This window comes from Puma concolor, chromosome D3, assembly GCF_028749965.1.
Source record: "Puma concolor isolate L17-30 chromosome D3, mPumCon1.1.hap2, whole genome shotgun sequence".
In the NCBI taxonomy this organism is placed as follows: domain Eukaryota; kingdom Metazoa; phylum Chordata; class Mammalia; order Carnivora; family Felidae; genus Puma; species Puma concolor.
Window position 1 is genome coordinate 84,073,605 of NC_141678.1, and position 24,303 is coordinate 84,097,907.

The 24,303-nt window shown below is 35.2% G+C and overlaps 1 protein-coding gene across 2 annotated transcripts in view; it reads right to left on the reverse strand.

The window, feature by feature from the left end:
• Positions 1 to 23,835, reverse strand: part of CDH19 (cadherin 19) — a 105,147-nt gene extending 81,312 nt beyond the window's left edge. The window contains exon 1 of one of the 2 annotated variants that reach the window (XM_086683188.1): positions 23,327 to 23,835. The gene's annotated coding sequence lies outside the window, so the exon portion shown is untranslated. The remainder of the gene's footprint in view (positions 1 to 23,326) is intronic. The other variant, XM_025931112.2, reaches the window with a different exon arrangement.
• Between the last annotated feature and the right edge of the window lie 468 nt (positions 23,836 to 24,303).

Here is a 24,303-nt window from a genome sequence, read left to right on the forward strand (position 1 = left end):
TGCTGATTGATTTGTGAATACTGAACCACTCTTACAGCCCAGGAATAAATCCCACTTGATCATGGCAAATAATTCTTTTAATGTACTGTTGGGTACAGTTTCCTAGTATCTTGTTGAGAAATTTTGCATCCATGTACATCAGGGATATTGGTCTATAACTCTCCTTTTTCTTGGGGTCTTTGTCTGGTTTTGGAGTCAAGGGAATCTAGCCCCATAGAATGACTGTGAAAGTTTTCCTTCCATTTTAATTTTTTGGAACAGTTTGAGAAGAATAGGTATTAATTTGTTAAATGTTTGATAGAAGTCCTCTTGGAAGCCCTCTGGTCTTGGACTTTTGTTTGGTGGGAGATTTTTGATTACTGATTTCATTTCTTTGTTGGTTATTGCTCTGTTCAAATTTTTTATTTCTTCCTGTTTCAGTTTTGGTCATATATATGTTTCTAGGAATTTACCCATTTCTTCCAGAATGTTCAATTTGTTAGCACCTAATTTCTCATATTATTCTCTTATAATTGTATTTATGTTGTGTTTATTGTGATCTCTCCTCTCTCATTCATGATTTTATTTACTTGAGCCCTTTCTCTTTTATTTTTGATAAGCCTGTCTAGGGGTGTATCAATTTTACTAATTCTCTTAAAGAACTAACTCCTAGTTTTATTGATCTGTTCTACAGTATTGTTTCTATATCATTTATTTCTGTTCTCGTCTTTATTATTTCACTTCTTCTGCTGGCTTTAGGCTTTAGGCTTCATTTGCTGTTCCTTTTGTACAAACTTATTTTTATAGTTACATTTTTTTATCAATCTGTGAAAATATTTCATGATAATTCAATATCTTTAAATGATAAAAGAGAAACTATTGTGAATTTCATTAGTTGCGGAAGTTTCTTTGTGGTTATATAAAAACATACCCTATTTTTGGTCATGTCATGTATACTGAAGTATGTTGGTGTTGGATATAACATGACATCTAGAATTTTTTTAAAGCATTTCAGAAAGAGTAGGAGCATTTAGGAGCAGGTAAAACCAAGCACAGGCTTGATAATTAATTCTTGAAATTGGGTCATGAGCATTGGCGTAGCTATTATTTATTCTTCACTTGTATTTAAAATCTGTATACTAAAACAACAATAATAATAATTGATTCTGTACTTCTTAAATCCATTTGGTGGACAAAAATCATTAAACAGTTTAATATCAGATATTGATGAAAATGCATGAAGAACAGACTCCAATACAATGTTGATGAAATTGAAAATTTGGGCAATCATTTTGAGGAATAGTTTGGCCAAATCTACTATATTTAAAAATTAGTTTAGGGGCACCTGTGTTTGTGAGTTTGAGCCCCCTGTCAGGCTCTGTGCTGACAGCTCGGAACCCGGAGCCTGCTTCAGATTCTGTGTCTCGCTCTCTGCCCCTCCCCTATTCAGGCTCTGTCTCTCTCTCTCAAAAATAAACATTAAAAAATAGTTGAATGTATAAACTAACAGCTATTTTTTTACTGCTTTATACATAGAGAAATTTCAAATTTGTTCACTATGAGGCAAATACAAATTGGATTAATTGGAAAAAGGATATGTGAAAAAAAAAGTTCTAATCAGGGTATTATATGATACCAATTATAAAGTGTTTCAAAATTATAAGATGATGCCTTAAGAGACTATGGTCATACACGGATTTTGTAAAGTCTAGGAAAAGAAAAATGACATGCAAGATTTATTATGGTATTTATACCATGACAGTAGGAAAAGAAACGGGTTTAAAGAAGTTGAGAAATCTCTGTCACGTTTTTCACCCTCTAAATAATCTCAAGTAAATATGTCAAATAATAACACTCATTAAATTTCTATCTTATATGTTTTTCAGATAAAGTATATGACTGAAATGTTTTACAACTAAATTTAAAATTAAAAGTTAAACTATCTTATTTCATAGTCCTAAATCATAATAAAACAGACATGAATACCCTTTTATTTGAGCCTCTTACTATACAAATACAATAATGAAATGCAGTAGGTATGTGTGAATTATGAAATATTATGGCTTTGTTTATACTCTTCTAGATGCCAAATTATCTGTAATGGTCACACATTTCAGGGGAAGGGAAAATGTTTCAAATAATGGTCCACTTCTGATTGAAGAGCGTTGACAGCTGTCAGCAGGGCCAGACTGAGAAAAGTTCAAGGCTGAGTCTGGGCTAATAAGGAAAAATGTTATCAATTAGTGTGTCTGAAACGGGTCCTAGAGAAACAAGGAGTGACATTTCCGCCCTAAATCTGCAGTCCTGTTATATTTTCCAGATAGGTGAATGTGGGGGTGAAAACCCGCATAATATTTCAATATGGAAAAATGCTAATACTGTGTCTCGTGGTAATTTGTTTAGATTTAATTTCATTTCCAGTCCCTAGGCATATTTATAAATATTAAGTAAAAAGTAGAATGAACTATATTTCAAAATACATAATGTATAAAAATTAAATGACATTGCTATTAACACAAAATTACATAATAAAATGATACTAATCTCTGAATAACAGTATTATAGTAAGTATCAACATACTATGTCCAAGTAGGATCATATAATTTGAATATTAGAAACTGTATTTTCTCTAACGTATTGCATCCCCATATGAAGAAATTTACATCGAGACATTTTGAGTGACCTGTCCAGTAGCAAATAATTATTTACTGGTGGAGATAAGACTGGAAATGTAATCTTAAGGGCACAGAGTATATACTGTGCCTTACTGAATGGAAGAAAGAAAACACGTAGATACCTAACAATGTGCATGACATCTGTCAGTGGTAGTTCACCGTATTTGAATTAACTAAATATCTATAAATTGCATTTTAACGTCTGGACCAATCTTGAAACTAGACATAATAAAATGTTTTCCGTTATCTCCTTTTAGAGTACCTCTCGCCGCTTCTTCTAAAGATCATTGAGGTCAAAAAAGGGAAGAATAAGTCAGAATGATGGATTTGGTGTCTGTGTGGGAGAAGATAAAAGTTGAAGCTAGAAGAATGTGGATTGGATAAATATAGAAACTTGATCCTATTTGTGATCTTTTTAAAAATCAAGTGAAACTTGGCAACTTCATAGAGTGACACCACCCATAAAGGCTTTCAAAGGGCTTTCTCGGAACCACTAAGAGGAAATACAGAAAGAAATGTAAGTGGATGTAGCTTGCATACATAAGTGAGAAGAAGTGATATTTCTGGACCAAATTTGCAATAAAACACGTGCCAACTCTTTCTCTGTAGAAGTAGACGTAAAAGGTCTTTCTTTGTCACATTTATAAACTCTCGTTAAACGTATTTTGCATATTGACTGGCACAAATAAAAGCATTTTGCTACAGATAAAGCAATACGAAGTCAGAGTGCCTGTATAAGAGTCTCTCAAGCCCTCTTTGGCATCACGGCCTTCCCCATTCACTATTTGTGTCATGTCTTGAGTTGTGGAGCCATTTCATCCCTGGGTTGGCTTCTAGGAACTCTGTTCTCAGCAGTGGAGAGGACTGTGGATTCTTGAGCACCATATTCAGTGCTAAACAATGACAAAATTGAGCCTGAATGTGAAAATATTCTAGAAGGAGAAGAGACAGATTCCAACCGATGAAACACCCACAGGCAAACTCTCGTTTTAAAAAAAATCTGGTATCCCACATTTTTCCATCTTCCACAAGCTACCAAAACATGATGTCTCATCATTTCAAGGCTGAATTGCTACATGTCTGTGCACCGAAGATTTTCCTAAAACCATTTTTGGACCGTATCCTTCATTACACGTTGCCAATGCAATTACTCTGCATGGGACTTAATTATATCTTTGCCATATTTGTAATGATTTTAATTTGGTCACTGCTTGTACATATGTTATTTCTTACACTTACTTTTCTGTGTGGCTGCAGTCAAACCTGTAAAATATTTTCTTTAGTGAAGTTTCTTTTTTCTCTTAATGTTCTTGTGAAAATATATAACATAGAACAACAAAGCAAAAAAAAAAAAAGAACAAGAGCGAGAAAGCAATACTTTACTTCTAATATCTGACAAAATATCACTTACATTATTCGAGGAGATAAAACTGCACATATTTATCCATGCTTTCAGTTTCACTGTGTAATTGAAAAACACTGGGAATTCCCTGAATACTCTAAATCTATTCATTTGGAGAGATACATAAAATTGGTCTCACAGTTAACAAAGAAACAAGTGAATAAAAACAAATTTCAAAATTCATATTAACATCATGCTATTCAGCCATTACATACAGTGCTGTAAAGTCATTTAATGATATGGAGATATGGCTGTAATGCTTCGATAGGTGAAGGAAATAAGTTAAATGCAAAGAAAATGAATCCATTAATTTAGGAAAAACTTATGTTGACAAATTCAGTGGAGGGAGCCTGAAAGACGATGCCCTCAAATACAGGTAGTAATCATATCTGCACTGAGAAATTATAGATCAATTAAAATTTTCCTCATGTGTATCACATTTTAATATTTATTACATGTCTACCTATAATTATGTAATAAATTATAAGACTGGGACGCCTGGGTGGCTAGGGTGGTTAAGCATCTGACTCTTGATCTCAGCTCAAGGTCTTGATCTAAGGGTCATGAGTTCAAGTCCCATATGTGGCTCCATGCTGGGAGCCTCTTTAAAAACAAACAAACAAACAAACAAACAAACAAACAAACAAACATGTTACACGAGTTTATTTGGGGTTTATTTAGTACCATCTTGACGATCAAGAGACCACTATTGGCTGCCTCTGGGGCTGTTCTTCAGAGGCAGGTTGGTGGGTGGACGAGCCAAGGAAGGACTGAATGACTACACCAGCCATACCACTAGCTGTGTGTCTTCACAGAAGTCTAAACTCTGGCTGCCTACTCATCTCATTTGAAAAACGAAGACCACGCCAGCGACACTCCCATGGAGTCATCTTGATTAAATGAGTCCATGTGCCTAGATATTGTCCGGCACCTATTGTTATGTAAGTGCTTTTAACTACATAAAAGTAGCTACCTATAAGTGGGTGATGACAATCTATTTCTCAACTTCAAAATATTCAGCTGTTATTTCTTCAAACAAGACAGACATATGAAAATAAAAGCCGTTATAAATGGCCATCACAAAATGCGTAGGATACATGGCACGTAATGCATGGGTTCTACATGTATTCTCAAATGGTTTGAAAGTCTTTTTTTTTTTTTTTATTCTGGAACATGGCTATGTGACTGACAAATAAACATTGCCATGCTTGCAATAGTATGTGAGAGTGTATGGATGTATACGGGCAGAAAGCAATCCCAGCGTGACTCAGAACAATTATGTTTTCAAAGAAGACTAATTATGACTTAAGGGATGGAAAATATTATAATCTATGCACTTATACAGTTGGTAACTGAATCTAATTATGAATTGTCTTTTCTATGACCTCGTCTTAGTTACATAAAGATAATTATTCCATCTGTGAAAACTTATAAAAATATAATGTCTTCTGAAAGGCTTGTGGAAAGCTAAAAAACTAAGCTCAACTAAGCCAGCTCCTCATAGGGAAAAACAGATGGCCATTAATATAATGTCTCCATCTTTAGAAAATCGTTGAGTGGTTCGGTCAAAATGATATATCAAAGGCCTAATAATTTGCGATGGTCAGGAAATCCTAAAGCTTAGGGGAAAAAGGAAAATTCTCAAAATCATGGTTTCTAAAATGCTACTTAATAAAAGTAAGATAAAACCCTTCTCTCCCACAATTTAATTAAGCATGTCTAACTTCTGATATTAAGATCCAAATGTGTTAAGTAAGCAAATTTTATAAAACCTCAGTGCGAAACAAATAATAAAACGCAGCTCTGAGGGCTGTGAGCAGTTAAATTATTACAGGGGAAGTATTCTTTTCCTTTCTCTCTCTCTCAAAATGAGAGAGAGAGACAGAGCACACAAGTGGGGGAGAGTGCAGAGGGAGGTTGAGAGACAGAGACAGAGAGAGTCAGAGAATCTTAAGCAGGCTCCACGATCAGCACAGACACTAAACACAGGACTCAGGCTCACAACCATGAGATCATGACCTGAGCCACAATCAAGAGTCAGGCACTTAATCGACTGAGCCACCCAGGCGCTCCCCCACCTTTCTTTTAATTTAAGGAGTTATGTGTTTATAAAAGGGGAAAAAATGTAGACTTTGAAATGTCTATTAATAGTCCCCTTTTATTCCACAAGTACCTTTAGAATTACTGTTAGAGCAGTAGCATGGGTGGTTGGTGACAGGTTATAGACTATATCTTGAACTTGAATTTTTTTGGTCAAACACTACCTCAATATTCACTCCAAAAAAAAAGGTACTGTATATTTGTGGAAATCTATTTAACCCCTGTCCACTTACTGAAATACAAAAGCAACTATCTTGAAACTGTTAGGTTGTTGTACTCTTTCAGCTGAAAAATCTTGGGAAATCTGTATTGTCTACTATGTTGTTTCCCATGTTAATGTCTGCCTTTATATTTAACTTACATACATATATATTTTTATTTTGTTCCTTTTTAAATTAATCATTTAATATGATATTAGCTTTTAATTAAATATTTTGAATGTTTGAATCAGTGCTTCAAGGCCATCTGCAATTCCAGACACTGGGATGTTGCTTCCCTGGATGTACTGACTCAGGCCCGTGACTGTTTGTCCCTCACTTCAAGGTGCCAGTGTATCCGGCACTCAGACTAATCACAGTCTGCAGAAAGAGAGAAGATGAGTCACAGAATCAATAATACGGAAACAGCATTGACAACAGTTGATGACCGACTGGATTTCAAGAGAGACTGTCTAGGGAATGTCAAAGGTAGGCTTCGAAGTACTAAGGTATCTCCCTGCAAAACTTACAGGTGAAGATTCTAAGTGGGCACTTGGTGATTCCATACGCAGAATTGTAATTGTTGCCATGGGATGTTTCCTTTCACTCCATTGCTGTAAGAAAGGCTTACTTTTAATTCTTTAGGATGACGTAATCCATCCCTAACCCCGGGATGATTAGCAAACTGACATGGTTAGGAGGAGAACATGACCTGAGAGTAAAAAAAAAAAAAAAAAAAAAAAAGAACTAACATCTTTTGGTCACTGTGGTACACTACTATTGTACACCAATATCTCTCCTACAATTTGGCTGGGTTATGTGATTAGCTTTCTAACCATTTATAAATAAAGGTGATGGCTATCACTTCAGACCTGGAGCAGTGAAGGACCTGTGAATAATTATTTTGTCTTTCTCTCTCCCTTCTCTGGCAATCAGATGCTGTAGTTATGAGATGATAGAACCTCAATCAAGGTAGGGGCACTGGCAACTGTGTGGAACTGAATATTGTACCCCCATGAGTCTCATTAAATATTTGTGGTATGAGGTTACTGAAAAGTGGGCAGTTACTTGACTACATAGCCTAGCACCCTAATAAAACCCCCAACTATATTCCTGGAACCATAAGCGGTACTTCGTGTTTCCTCTTGTTAATTTTCTTTGTAATCAGTGAGATATTAATTGTAAACCTCCGTTTAAAAAGAGAAGAAAGAAGGCCAAAGTGGGGTTATATAAACTAATGAGAAAAAAAGGAGTCACAAAGGCCAGCTATAGATAGTAGCTGGAATCAAGTCTTGTCAGAGTAATAAAAGAGATAAAAATGCCTAACCTGAAAGAATACAAGAAGTTGAATAGGGTCAGAGTGGGGGAGAAAGATGATGTGCCCAGGGACAAGTACATTTGCATATTAATTTCAAAAACATTATTTCAGACAGCTGCCCAAGTTAAGCCATTTCCAAGTTAAGACATTAAGGGTAGTTAAATAGGGTACAAATCTCCAGAGTCTGTATAATTCAGCTAATTTCTTCCTGTGTATATGTCAAGCCATGGCCTCTCTAGTTCAACCTAACCCAGTCTGGATTTTTTAAGGATATTTTCTCCACAATTTTAGGTACTGAATTAATTATTTGGCCATTTCCTCACTATTTTGGAAGCAAATACTTAAACTCTTTCATATTGAGCTTAATTTTTTCTTTTGATTTCAAATATTAACCTTTTATTTATGTTGATATTCTAGAGAGTAAAATATTTTAGGTATACCTAAATCTCCAATAATAGTAGTAATTATATTTCTTCCTTTCTAATCATACCTCTCCTGCCCACTAACCCAACTGTTAAATCTGACCCTCCTAACTATTATCTGACTGATGGATTCAATTCAACTTGTTTAAATCAGGAAAAATTAGTTGAATTATTGTGCGTAGACACTTGTATGTTCAGTCCTGTAGATTTCTATTCCCAGTTTCAAACCCAGAGGCTATAACCACATGCTTGAGTTGAGTGCCAGAGAGAAAAAATTGAAAAGCCAAGGGCACATGGGACACACAGGGAAATAAATAGCCAAGGACTTGCTCATCTTACAATACCTAATAACCAATAATCTAAAAGTACATTACATGCATGCATACAACACACATAAAATTCCAAAATGTTTGTTTTTTCCCCATTTTCACATGGAAAGGCTTTTAGTATTTAAACATTAAGTGGGATAAATATTGAGGGTTTTGTCATATATTTTAATATGCTAAAAAGTTACTTTCATTCCTAGTTTTTAAAGAGTTTTTGTTATAAATATGCGTTTTTTTTTTTGTTTTTTTTTTTGTTTGTTTTTATAAAATGAGATTATGAATTGAGATTACCAGGTGGTTTCTTTCTTTCAATTTGGTCTGATAGGGTACAGAATAGAGTGAATAGTTTCAATAATATTGAGACATTCTTGCATTCCTAATGTATATATACCACTTTGTATGTATATAATACATAACAAAAACTTAATACTTAATCTATAAAGTGTAAGCTGTATATGTTATATATTACAAACTACCTGTGGTATATATTGTAGGCAGTATATATATATATATATGTTACACAAAATATAAATTTTAAGATATATAATATAGACTATATAGCATATGATGATTTCCAGCTAATATCATATGAAAATGATTCTACTAGTTCTTTCCTACACTGTCTTTTTTGGCATTAGGATATTATACCTATATAAACTGAATTGAGGAACTGTTGTGATTTGGATCACCATACAATATTATAGAGAGTAGATTTAATTTTTAATTGATCCCAAGTAGATTTTATCTTCATAATTAGTTGAATCTGATTCATTTTTAGTTTCTGTGAATAAAAGTAATCAAAGTTGCATTCATTATACACAAAAACAAAAATTATGTTTAAACAAACAGAATGTTTTTTTTAAAGACTTCTGCTGTGTGTGTGTGTGTGTGTGTGTGTGTGTGTGTGTGTGTGTAGTTCTATACAGGTTGAATACTATTATTCATGCAGATATGCCACTGATCCACCAATTAGAAAATATAATATATATCCCAAATTTCCTTTATTATCAGTTTAATTCTAATGAATATACAGCTTTCAGATAGTATAGAACCAATAAATAATGACTTTCAATGGTAAAAATAACTAAAAAAACAAATTTAGGAAATAAAAGCTTCATAGAACGATGAACAAAGTATACTTTTGAAGATTTCTTGAACCATGAAATAAATCATGGTTTAACAAAAATCCAGTTACCATGCATGTAAAGCATGAGAATTTCCACAATCATAAAATTATGCAAAGGGAGACATTTTTCCCCAAAACATTGTTTGGATAAATATGAAACACTACGAGTTCATTATTTTCATCACATAAATAATATCTGGCAAATTGAATATATGTATCACCATAGAAACAAGGAAAGGAAAAATATTTTTCTTCTTACCAACAATGCATTCTACTGTCCCAAGAATGTATTACAAAATTATTTATTTTGTCTTCAATTTCCATTAAGTATATATTATTTTGTTTTTCACTTGTTGAAAATCTTTTTAGCCATTGCTTACTACAGTAAATAAAGACAGTTACCCTCTATTTGACATTTTTTTGCTGATGTTGTATTAGTAACTACATAACACATGGTCAAATATATCATCTAAATGTTCGTTTCTTCAATTATCCATTGTTTTCAGTACATATTTTTTATGACTATAATAGCTATAAATGTATTCTACCATCAAAAGCAATACTTAGTAAGCACCACTGCCAAATGGTGTGGAAAATATAATTTTGTATTGAAAAAGGCATAATATAAACATGACTTTTTAAAGACCTAAATCTTAGTGAATGGAAAAAAATTTAAAGCCATATACTTCATTGTGTGTGTGTGTGTATGTGTGTGCATGTAGAATACACAATTTAAAAATTTATAAAATAGTATCATAATTTTCTAAATTTTTCTTTTTAATGTTTATCCATGTTTGAAGGAGAGAAAGACAGGATGCAAGCAGGGGAGGGGGAGAGAGAGAGGGAGACATGGAATCCGAAGCAGGCTCCAGGCTCCAAGCTGTCAGCACAGAGGTCCAATGTGGGGCTCGAACTCACGAGCCGTGAGAACATGACCTGAGCCGAAATTGGATGCCCAGCTGATTGAGTCACCCAGGCACCCCTAAAATAGTATCATAGAACCAGATAGTACCTGATTCAGATGAACTGGTTAAGGTATTAAAAGCATTTTAGCCACCATGCAAAAGCACTGTATTTGACAATTGAAGTAATATTATTTTAAAATCTGAACAAACATGACAAAACATGAAGGAGGTGATTGTATTTTCTCTAAAGTGTTTTTTTTAAACTTTTATGTTTATTTATTTTTGAGAGAGAGACAAAGCACAAGCAGGAGAGGGTCAGAGAGAGAGGGAGACCCAGAATCTGAAGCAGGCTCCAGGCTCCAACCTGTTAGCCCAGAGCCTGATGCCGGGCTAGAATTCAAGAACCATGAGATAACGACCTAGGATGAAGTCAGATGCACAACTGATTGAGCCACCCAGGCACCCCTAAAGTATTTTTTACTGTTTCCTTACTTAGTTTTAGAGAGAGACAGAGAGAAAGAGCACACAAGTATGGGAGAAGCAGACAGAGGGAGAGAGAGAATCCCAAGCAGGCTCTGCACTGTCAGCTCAGAGCCTGATGCAGGGCTATAACCACAAACCATGAGATCATGACCTGAGCTGAAATCAGTAGTCAGGTGCTCAACTGACCCAGCCACCCAGGTGTCCCTAAAGTGTTTATTATGTATGCAAAGGATCCCTTTTTCTTTAAATCAGTGTAAAGTAAACAATAACTTGGTTGGTTCCATCACTCAATCTTTGGAAAATGATGCACTCACCTTATTCACACTAGAATTAACCGAAAAGCTAAGTGAAATGCGGATACCATACTCCCCAGATTCAGATTCATCATTTAGGTGTGTTTAACAGCTCCAGCGTGATTCTAAGGCAGATAGTTCAAGGATACCACGGCCATCATCCTCATCCTCACCATCACCATCATCACCATCATCGTTATCATCATCTACATCTTATCCAGCATGTACTGGGTACTTACTTCATGGTTCTTAGTATACAAAGAGTATGCCATTCTTTAACTGATTTATCTTACAACAATTCAATGGCATATGTTCCATTATTATTGCTATCTTATAGATGCAGATAGTGAACCCATAGAAATAGCTTTGTTTAGCCATGTAATAATTGGTCAGGCCAGAGTTAAATCCGAGCAATTTACTTCCTCCAGAGCTGGTACCCTTAAACTTGCAGGAGCCATTTTCCAAACATGGATGCTATTCTAGAACATAAATATATGTGGAGATACTGGCCAGGATTTATTTCTAGGGCAGTTTCCCAATTCTCCTATGAGAAAAAAAATACTTAGGGTAAACTCCAATGCTGTAATACGTTTTTAGGTGCTAATCATTTATTCCTATAACTTTTACCACTATCTAGATATTTCATAAAAAATACTCTCAAAGTTGAAATGCAATGGTATGAGGTAAAACTTCAATAGAATTTCTCATATTTTGTCACAGTTGAGTTGACACTCTTGGGCACACTCTGTGTTACCTATAGGAGACTATCAGGGAGTCACTTCCTTGGAGACTGCTCTGCAAGACGGAAAACGTGGCCATTTTGAATATTCAAGTCCATATCGCCCACCTTATCCTGCTTTTCTCTTTCTTCAAGAGAACAATTTGCAGGGGTCCTCAAACTTTTACTTTATGCCCTGGTCATGCAGTAGTAACGTTCTGGCTGCCAAATTACACCTAGAATAGATGGTTATGAGAAGTAATAGATTGAGGATAGACAAAGGTAGGTTATGCAATAAGGAATTAAGTCAAATGAACTGTATAATTTCCAGCTGGTTCTTTTTCCTAATTATATTACTTAAATCTTCATTTACTATTAAATGAATGCTGACCGTTAAGGAGAATCTGTATAAAATGTAAAGATTTGTGCCTCTATAATATTATAGCTGCATGACACCAGTCAAAGTACTTAAACACTATCAGACTGAGTTTCTCCAACTGCAAAATGAGATAACATACCTAACTTCTAGGTGTGCTGTGATAAGTCGCATAAAAATAATTAGCTGGACCTGAAGCTTATGCTTTAAATATTCAATAAAGATAGTAATAATTATGTCACAAAAAGATGCCATTTATTTAAATATTTATACTCCCAGGTTTCTTTGGAAAATTCTAATTAATCTCTTCCTGAAGTACAAAACAGAATCACTAGTAAGTCCCGACTGCTACAAGAATAAAAAAATCTGAGGAGTAACTGTCAATATGCATACTGTTTAAATCATGCAGGAAAGAGCTCATTCAATGTCACAGCAATTGACAATGGGAAATACATCCTAAAGATTACAAATAATTTCAGGTTTTTACGCCCAAGGCTAATGGCGTCCAACTTACATTATGTGAAATGCCAGGATCTGGCAGGAGACAGGAGTAGAAATGTGTATAAGTAGTCACAGAACCTAAGAACTCCAGAGATATCAGAAGGATAAAACCATTACCATATAGTTCCATTGTAACTTCCAAATACAGATTTACAAAAGTTGATTTCTATCAACTTGTAAGTTGAAGTCTCTCTCTCTCTCTCTGTCTCTCTCTCCCCTGTCTATCTGCCTCCTATCAACCTTCTTTTTAAAAATTTTCTTTAATGTTTATTTATTTTTGAGAGAGAGAGCAAGAGAGAGAGAGAGAGCAGGGGAGGAGCAGAGAGAGGGAGACAAAGAATCCGAAGTAGACTCCAGGCTCTGAGCTGTCAGCACAAGCCCAACGCGGGGCTCAAACCCACGAGCTGTGAGATCATGGCCTTAGCAGAAGTAGGCCGCTCAATCGACTGAGCCACCCAGGCGCCCCCTTTCAACTTTCTTTGATGGAGAAATATATATCCTCAAGAGAAAAACTGAAATGATATTTCAGAATCTTTAAATCAATCACCTTGGTCTTGCCAGAAAAATGTTTCATGAAGTCTGGCAGTATTTAGACTCCATTCCTCACTTATACAAAAAGAGATTTCCCAAACAATTTTTACATTCCTTATTCTTATACCTACATGAAGTCCCATTTGGGGCAAGACTCTAGTTGAAAGAAAAAGTCCAAACCAAATACAAAGCATAAAAATATAGCTGAAAAGAAGCAGAAACAAATGCCAAGAGTGGTAGAGGACAAAGGAAAGGGAAAGGGAACGGGAAAGGGGAAGGGAAAGGGAAAGGGAAAGCGAAGGGAAAGGGAAAGGGAAAGGGAAAGGGAAGGGAAAGGGAAGGGAAGGGAAGGGAAGGGAAGGGAAGGGAAGGGAAGGAAAGGAAAGGAAAGGAAAGGAAAGGAAAGGAAAGGAAAGGAAAGGAAAGGAAAGGAAGGGAAGGGAAGGGAAGGGAAGGGAAGGGAAGGGAAGGGAAGGGAAGGGAAGGGAAGGGAAGGGAAGGGAAAGGAAAGGAAGGGAAAGGAAAGGAAAGGAAGGGAAAGGGAAGGGGAAGGGGAAAGGGAAAGGGAAAGGGAAGGGAAAGGGGAAGGGAAGGGGAAGGGAAAGGGAAGGGAAAGGGAAAGGGAAGGGAAAGGGAAGGGAAAGGGAAAGGGAAAGGGAAGGGAAAGGGAAAGGGAAAGGGAAAGGGAAAGGGAAGGGAAAGGGAAAGGGAAGGGAAAGGGGAAGGGAAGGGGAAGGGAAAGGGAAGGGAAAGGGAAAGGGAAGGGAAAGGGGAAGGGAAGGGGAAGGGAAAGGGAAGGGAAAGGGGAAGGAAAGGAAAGGAAAGGAAAGGAAAGGAAAGGAAAGGAAAGGAAAGGAAAGGAAAGAAAGGAAAGGAAAGACAGATCAAAATCTCCTTAGGTAAATAAAAGAAACTTCCTCCATCCTCCAGGAAAGGATCATAGCTTGCTCTTAATAAGAGTATTTAGACAGGAATTGTAATTCCTGGCTATTTTTAAAGGCATATGTAGGAGGAAATTTTGAAAGATAAATTTAGAAAAAAAAATCTTTAAGAAAGTACAAAAACAAAGCACAGATATAGAAAATAGGATAAAAAAAGACTGAAAAGATTAATTCAAAAGGCACAACATACAAAAGTGACCTGGAAGAAATGGAAGGCAAATATTATTACAGAATAAGTGGCCATTCGCAGTCTCCACGTTTTCTCATCCAATCTACAGAAAAATGCAATCTGGCTTTTCTCCCAATACTACAATGCAACCAATCCATCCAGGGTGAGAAGGGTCCCCTTTATTTCTTTAACAAACTTCAAAAAATACTTTTCTTTTCTTTCTTTTTTTGTTTTTGAAATTAGTGGTGCAGCACAATGTTGCCTTCATCATAACCCCACTCCTTTTTAAAAATTCTCTTTTTTGGCTTGCAAAGCTCTATACACTTTCAAGTTCTTCTTTCACCTCAAGAATCTCTATTTTATTTGATTGTCCTCTTCCCTAAATACTCGAGTTCCATTTTTTTTTTAAGAGAGAGACAGAACACACATGCACAAATAGGGGAGGGGTAAAGAGAAAGAGAGAATCCCAAGCAGGATCCATGCTGTCAGCTCAGAGCCCAAAGTGAGTCTCAATCCTACAAAGTGTGATATCCTGCCCTGAGTGGATATCAAGAGTCGGATGGTTAGCCGACTGAGTCACCCAGGTGTCCCATTCTTAAGAAATATTTTGCTTATTCTATAATGAGATAATTTATCTTTGGATTTTATGGCTTCGATTAACATCTAGACACCAAAGCATCACAAAGGATCACCAACAGTTCATATTTATCTTTTTCTTAATCTATAGACCTACTTTCTAAGAGACATTTCAAAGTCTATGACCCACATAGAAACCATTATCTTTTATTGCTTGTTCATCTTATTATTATGTTTTGTCTCTCACTGAACAAAATCAGTACCCGCTCAAAAACTGGCACTTGAATAAGTGAATAAAGAATCCCCCTTCCACATTTGCTTTACCTCCACACATATTCAAGCTTCATCTATGGTCAATTCTACCTCTTAAGTCTCTCAAATATATGCACTTACTTCCTATAACCTCCAATTTATTAATCCATAACTTTTTGTCATGAATTGTTTTTTCATGCAAGTAAAATAAGCTGAAACTATATTTTTTAAAAAAATTAGAAAATATATTTCAGGAGTATTAAGTATTTCACACCATTTTATCTATTAAACTCATGCCTGGACACAATCCTAAAGAAGCAAATTGTTATTTAGAAATTTTGGTGCAAAACATTGTTTACCAATATATTATTGTGTCAAAAATATAAATCTATTTGTTAAAGCTAGTTAAGTAACTTTTGACACATATACTCAAATGTTTAAAGAGATTAGACAGGACGATGACAATGATAGTTGTTGGGTCGTTGGATAATAGAAAGATTTAGTAGTGGACAACACTCACAGTATTAATAAGTAGAGTTCTATAGTGAGTTGTATGTAATTGGAAAAATCAATGTTACCAGCTGAACATGAAAACAGAAATCTCTCTTAACTTGTCACCAAAGGAAGCCACATCAATACGAGCAGGAATTTACCCAGCGCCAAAACTAACATGCACCCAAAGTGCCCAGATTAGGTTTCTTAAACCGTTTGTCAATTAAAAAGCGAACTGAAGAGTGGTGCGTCTTCATGAATAGCTAAAGACAAGTTTTTGGAGTGATTGTCAGGAATCAGAAAAGAGTGGATTTAAGAATGACTAGAGTCTAGAACTGGTTTCCAAGAGTAGATGACTCATTCAAAGTAGATGCTAATAGAGGAAAAGCAGAGATGTGGGAACTCTTCCCTGGGAAGTTTGGAGTTAAAGAAGAATGTTTCAAGATAGAAAATGTAGTGTTTGAGATTCCATTTTTGGGACAATTAAATGAGCAATAACAAGCAAAAATGTTGCAAAGAAAAAAATAAACTGAGTACCAACGTAACCACACAGTAAATTCTGTTTATTATGAATAATAACAATATATAAGTAAATAATAGTAATATAATTATAATAGTTTCCTTACACTTCTCTGTGACTTGAGAGTTAAAAAAAGAAATTCAGAAAATTCAACTTTTAATCTCTCATTCCATGTATTAAGATGATACTCAAATCAATTTCAAAACTGAAAAAAAATTAATTGATTAAGAGCTTAATTTAGTATTTATTCATCCACAAAAATTTTGGACTAAAATTATAATAAATTTTAGTAAATACAATATTGGAAACACCTTTCAAGGGAGATTTTTAAATCCTCTTAACATGAATGGCATGCTTACAGAGTAAATAAATTTCTACTTTATGATTCCCAAAATAAGAGATTTGGGTACATCATTTTAATTCTAAATAAAATGTATATAGGAAAAATTAAAAGAGATACATATTTAGAACTAGAAAATGCTAAAAGTGTACCTCCAAGAGATGGGATGAGTTAAAAATACATATAGATTTCAAGAAGGAAAATCAACATGAATATAGTTAATTTGATGTACAAAATGGATTTCAAAAGCAAGATGATATAGATTTTTTAAGTTTTTGATTCCTCTGCATTTTATGCCAGAGAAGATAAACATGCTTCCTTTCAGTGTTTAAATGTAGAAGCATTCAGTATAATCTGACAAATTAATTAATGAATTAATTAATGAGTGAATAAATTTCCTTTTTCTCCCTAAAACTTAAGTTCTCTAGATTATGAGCCGCTCCATTTATAAATGGGTAAAAAGTTAATATGTTCTATGAAGAGATGATGTTCTTTTAAATTTTTTTAAATTTTTAATGTTTTTGTTTATTTTTGAGACAGAGAACGCGCACTAGTGGGAGAGGAGCAGAGAGAGAGACACACACAGAATCCGAAGCAGGCTCCAGGCTCGGAGCTCTCAGCACAGAACCTGACAAGGGGCTCAAACTTGTGAACCACAAGATCATGACCTAGGCTGAAATGGGACGCTTGACTAACTGAGCCGCCCAGGGGCCCCAAAGGATGATGGCCTTACACAAAATAATCCTTCACCTTATTTTCTTAATGTGGCAATCCTAACATCATTTTGTTTCACAATATGTAGAAAGAGGCTAATTAATAGTTTACTAAAATTTGTGATACTTAACTCACACATATACAGCATTAAAAATGTAGGGCGCCTGGGTGGCGCAGTCGGTTAAGCGTCCGACTTCAGCCAGGTCGCGGTCCGTGAGTTCGAGCCCCGCGTCAGGCTCTGGGCTGATGGCTCGGAGCCTGGAGCCTGTTTCAAATTCTGTGTCTCCCTCTCTCTCTGCCCCTCCCCCGTTCATGCTCTGTCTCTCTCTGTCCCAAAAATAAATAAATGTTAAAAAAAAAAAAATTTTTAAATGTATTGCTTGTTCCTCTTCTCAATGCAAATGCTCAATAATATCATTATAATACAATGTCACATAATCTCATCAAAATTATACTTATGATTTAAGAGCTGTGTGTGTGTTTTTTTCTAAATTTTAAAATGTTTACTATTTTTGAGAGAGAGAGAGAGAAACAGAGCACGAGTAGGGGAAGGGCAGAGAGAGAGAGAGAGAGAGAGTCATAGAATCCGAAGCAGGCTCCAGACTCTGAGCTGTCAGCACAGAGTCTGAAGTGGGGCCCAAACCCATGAGCCACAAGATCATGACCTGAGCCAAAGTGCGACGTTTAACCGACTGAGCCACCCAGGCGCCCCCAAGAGCTGTGTGTTTTATTATTTTTTTTTTTAATTTTTTTTCAACGTTTTTTATTTATTTTTGGGACAGAGAGAGACAGAACATGAATGGGGGAGGGGCAGAGAGAGAGGGAGACACAGAATCAGAAACAGGCTCCAGGCTCTGAGCCATCAGCCCAGAGCCCGACGCGGGGCTCGAACTCACGGACCGCGAGATCGTGACCTGGCTGAAGTCGGACGCTTAACCGACTGCGCCACGCAGGCGCCCCAAGAGCTGTGTGTTTTAAACATTAGTTTAATATACACACACAATGACAACATTACTCCGTATCTTTAAAATGGTTTCAATTTAAATTTCATAGAAGTAACTTTATATATAATCCATTATGTAAATGACATAAAATACAAGACACAGCAGGTGTCGGTAAGGATGTGGAGAAAGGGGAGCCCTCTTGCACTGTTGGTGGGAATGCAAATTCGTGCACCCACTCTGGAAAACAGTGTGGAGGTTCTCAAAAAGGTAAAAATAAAACTACCTTACAATCCAGCAACTGCACTGCTAGGTATTCACTCAAAAAATACGAAAGAATATGAATTCAAAAGGGATACATGCATCCCAATGTTTATAGCAGCCCTACCTGCCACAGCCAAACTGCGGAAGCAGCCCAAGTGTCCACTGACTGATGCATGGATAACAAAGATGTGGCACATATATACAATGGGATGTGACTGAGCCACGAAAAAGAATGAAAGCTTGCCATTTGCAAGGACATGGATGGAGCTAGAGACTATTATGCTAAGCAAAATGTCAGAGGAAGACAAATACCACTTGATTTCACTCCTGTGTGGAATTTAAGAAGCAAAACAAATCAGCAAAAGGAAGGAGAGAGAGAGAGAGAGAGAGAGAGAGAGAGAGAGAGAGAGAGAGAGGCAAATCAAGAAACAGATTCTTGACGACGGAGAACAAACTGATGGTTACCAAAGGGGAGGCGGGTGTGGAAATGGGTTAAGTAGGTGATGGGTGTGCTAAGTAGGTGTACTAGTTGTGATGAGCACAGGATGATGTATGGGAGTGTTATATTATTATATTCTACACATGCAACCAGTATAGCACTGTATGTAAATGAATTGGAATTAAAATAAAAACTTTAAAAAATTAAAAAAAAAAGATGAGGGGAAAAGAAAAGGCATAGAATTTTAACAAATAATTTGTGTGGTCTTGAAATTATCAAATGAGTGTGTGTGTGTGTGTGTGTGTGTGCACATGCGTATGTTTCAAATTCATGAATATTTAAAATTTATATATATAAATACATAAACAAATACATAGACACATATGTATAAGTGTGTATACGAAAACACATATGCTATTTATTATTAACCACTAATTTGGAGTCAAATCCTGATATACTTATAGAATTGGCATATCTTACAGACATTGGATACAAGAGAGAAAATAACCAAAGAGTAACCAATGTCCTCTATGGACCTGAAGACAAAAGCCTTATTTAGAAGGGAGAGACTTCTATCTGAAAAGTGATGTTATGACCCCTTTCTTTTTCATCTAATATTATAGGGAAATCGTTATATTTTGCTTTTCTGGTTCAAAAGCAATCTCAAGCATTGTCATGAAGCATTTCCTTAATAACAAAGAACAATACCATTAAAAAGTTTTTAGAAAGATGCATGTATACCCTTTTCTTTTTATCTCTTTAGTTTCCTTGTTACATTTTATGTTTGTCTCTGAATTTAGCAGCATTATCTCTTCATCAAAAAAAAGGTCAATCTCTACTAGAATTTTTTTAAAAAATGGTAGCAAACCCTTGGAAACAATTTAGCTATAATCCAATTTAAAAACAGGAAAAAAAATGGTGGCATTTTCCTTTTCTATGATTTATATGTATAATTTGCTCATTTCCACAGAAATGACATTTCTAAATTTTGCACTTAGAGAAAATTACCTAGGTTATTTTAAGCTATAACTGATGTGCCAGAATTTTTCCCACTTTAATATACTATCCTATAAATTTACAAAGTTCATTTATCATGTAAGTTCTTGGAATGAAGGAACAGATAAAATGTGGATGTACTGATCTTGTAATTTGTTAAGTCACTGTCCTATACTAACATTTCAAACTCGACTTGGTGTGCCAAAGCAAAGCCTCCAACAATTAGATACTTTGTCTTAACTTTAAAACATTCTTTGATGATTCTGAATGTCTTTTTAGTGAGTAATTAGTGCAATGAATTTCTGACAAAAATATTTCTGCTCTCCTAATTCTAAAGTGGTTTTTAAAGTGAGACCAGAATGCTCTTACTGGATCATCTCAGAGCATGCATCATTTCAGAAAGACATTGATTTGTTATAAGTTGCAGAAAAGCAGGTTTTAGAACATTTAAGTTGATTCTTTCAAGTGAGTGGTGATGAGAGTTGAAAACTCTTTGAGTATGGGTTTTTCAAGCACGCGTCAAACATCTTTCTGGTCACTTTGGCAAAAGCAACTCATTTCTCAAGTCTGTGAGCTGTCAAAAGCAATGCTAGAAAGAAAGGATTCATGTGGGGTTATTATGTTTCATGTTTGTTTATTTTTCACCCTCAACCTGTTATGCCAAAGCAAAGACATAGGTACTGGAAGATTATAAATATTAGAGGAAATTGTCATGACAACAAAATATAAATGTTTCATTTTCTCCTATTTATTATCATTGTTCTCAAACATTAGGTCAGATGCAATAAATCCCAAACTAAAGAAAGGTATATGAAAAGACCAACATGTCCTTTTAAATCATGTGATACACTTATTTCTACTATATTACTACCCAATAACGTGTTAAATACTACTCAGTAACACTTTGAATATAATATATAAAGAGAACATGTTAAGAGCGTGAGTGTCAAAAATATTCAATATCAATTTATATTTAGTTATAGGTTATCATTTATGAAATTGTGTATGTCTTCATTAAGACAAATTCCTGAAAGATGAGCCATATATCTTTTTTTTTTTTTAAGCTTTTTTTTTTTTTTTTTTTAAATTTTTTTTTTTTTAACGTTTATTTATTTTTGGGACAGAGAGAGACAGAGCATGAACGGGGGAGGGGCAGAGAGAGAGGGAGACACAGAATCGGAAACAGGCTCCAGGCTCTGAGCCATCAGCCCAGAACCCGACGCGGGGCTCGAACTCACGGACCGCGAGATCGTGACCTGGCTGAAGTCGGACGCTCAACCGACTGCGCCACCCAGGCGCCCCGAGCCAGATATCTTAAGAATGCTTGAGAAGCATGTGTGCACATCATTTTAAATATTTTAATGCATCTTAATTTATGATAATTTGATTGAATTTGTTAAAAAAAAAAAAAAAAAAAGCTCCCTGGGGATAAGTATATTGGAAAGATTCCAGAGGAGAAAACAAAACCAAAAATATAAATAGATAATATATCCTTTAAGACTTCTACAACGTGTGTGTGTGTGTGTGTGTGTGTGTGTGTGTGTGTCTGTGAGAGAGAGAGAGGAGAGAGAGGGAGAGAGAGAGAGAGACACTAACAGTATAAATATTTCAATATTTCATTAAGGCACAAGAACTAACTAAAATTGACAATGGAAAATACAGATATAATTTACAGAATGATCTGAGACATTTTGGTCATTGTTAAAACACGTGTAAAGAATAAGAGATCAGATGACTTCTAGATTTCATAAACTGGTTATTTGTAAAGATTGAATAATTTTACACTTTTAATTTTATAATATTTATTCCTTTTTGGGAATAGTTGTGTTAGTTACAAAATTTGGAAAACAGAAATGTACACTTTATATTAAAATGTAAATATTTTAAATTAAAAATTAGAAATATGTATATGTGCATATGTGTAATATTTAAACATCTAAAGTTTTTTAAATGTGGAATAAAGGATATTATATGAATGTATATTATTTTATTACATTATTTGTTATTGCAAATGGATCCAAAATATAAATATATATTGCTAAAGTTGTAAATATTTTACATTAATAATGTCTTCTCTACAGATATATTAATTCAAAAAATGAATTCATAGAACTAAAATAGAAATGTATTTAAAGAAAATAGTTGGGGCGCCTGGGTGGCGCAGTCGGTTAAGCGTCCGACTTCAGCCAGGTCACGATCTCGCGGTCCGTGAGTTCGAGCCCCGCGTCGGGCTCTGGGCTGATGGCTCGGAGCCTGGAGCCTGTTTCCGATTCTGTGTCTCCCTCTCTCTCTGCCCCTCACCCGTTCATGCTCTGTCTCTCTCTGTCCCAAAAAATAAATAAATGTTGAAAAAAAAAAATTAAAAAAAAAAAAAAAAAAGAAAATAGTTGCCATTCTATTTAGATATTTTTGTTGCTACCTCTTTGTGTGTTTCTTCTATTGCAGTTACAGATTTACTAAATCCCTCAGGCAAATTTACACTGAGATATTTCATTAAAACTAGTAACCCTACTAAAAATCGCTTGTTATAAACTAAAACTGAAACAATATTAAGTATCTCCTACAATTTACATATTCTTAATTTAGACATTTTTGTCTTTCACATTTGATGAATTAGTTTTATCACATGTAATAGATATAATTTATTGAAATTAATATGTGCACATTCCTGAATATGTGTCTGTATTGATAATATGCCCAACAGATTCCTTTTATTAGTATTATTATTATAATATTCTTCATTACCGAAGCTTTTTGCTTTAAGACTTTTCTAAAGTCAGTACAAAGTTTGATACCCAAAACAACTGGCAAAGGGGAAGAAAATAAAATAATTATATGTCAACTTTGAGAATCGATAGTCCTTCAAAGAAACATTCAGTTGTATTCAGAGACGCGGAAAGCTCCATACTGATAATCATAAATAATTTAATTAAATCAACAATTAATTTAATTAAAATATTTACTTTATATTTTTCTCATCCCTTTAAGGTGCTTTCATGGTTTATAGCATCTGATAGTATAGAGATAAACATATGATAAAACAAAATCCTGGAGACAGGGAAAGAGGCAGCAGTGATGCTTTCCCCCCAATAAATTTAACGTTTTAATGTTCTAGATTTTTCCTCAAATCTCTAGTGCAGAGATGGCAAATATTTTCACAAATATTTGGTTTTGAAAAAGTTCATATACGTGTCATGGTTTTACATATTGTAGAACATTTTTCCCCTTATGGACCATAAACTAGCAAAGAGCTTTTCAAGTACTTTGGGCCCCCTATCCACTAAGAGATAATATATAGAAGTCAAATATGCCTAATTATCACATTCTTACCTGTGTATCTTCAAGTTCTAAGAGGTCTGCAAACACTGAGTTTCCAAATTCGTGATAAACGCAGAAGGAACAGCAGGAGGAAGCCTTCTTATTTTGCTTCACCAGCTTCTCGTCGAACCTGACATCTGGGTTACTGCTCTGAGTTGCGGATGCCTGGGCTTTTAGTATCACTATGTCACTATGTCACTGCTTACTGAATGCTATTTTGGGTTCTCTGAGGAGAGCCATGAACACTGAGCCTTTTGTGCAAAATATCATAAGGGCACTCTGATGTCCGTTCATAGGCTTGGATGAAAATGCAGACAGCTCCAGCAAGTGGTATGAACAGTTCCTCCCCACCCCCCGCCTCCTTTTTCCAAACAACAAGCAAAAGGAAAATAAAGTACGCATTGGCTGGAGGTGATAAGGAGGGAATTCAGCTTCTGCGAGTGGAAAGGACATGCCCTCCGCTTGAGGATTAGCTGATGAAACAAATGATCGATTTAAAACATGCACAAAAGTTACTAAAAACAGAAGAGCGTTTCCAGTCTGTGCCTGTGCCTTCTGGTTGCTCCTTTAGTCAGTCTTTCTGCTCAGAAATCAAATAAAATACAGAAAGAGGGCAATGTCTAAATTAAAACCCCTTTCTTCTCCTCGGTTTATTACCTAAATATACTTATTGTGTTAAATTTATGATTAGATTTTGTTATAATTATTGTTATTTATTATGAAGTACGTAATAATAAGCTATCTGCTGATTACTAAAGCTGCTTTTAGCTAAAGTATTTTTGTACCAAATGAGAGAGGTCCGAAAATAGGAACAGGGCCTAAGGCCGAAACAGTGCTAAAACTATAATTGATGTCTGAAACACGTAATATTGTTAAGGTTTACATAAGCAATTATTGTGAGGAGACAAACACAGATTTCAGATACTTGTGTTCTCCAGTATTGGGACCGTATGCATGTTCATTGTTTTTTTATCATAACAAAGGAAGGA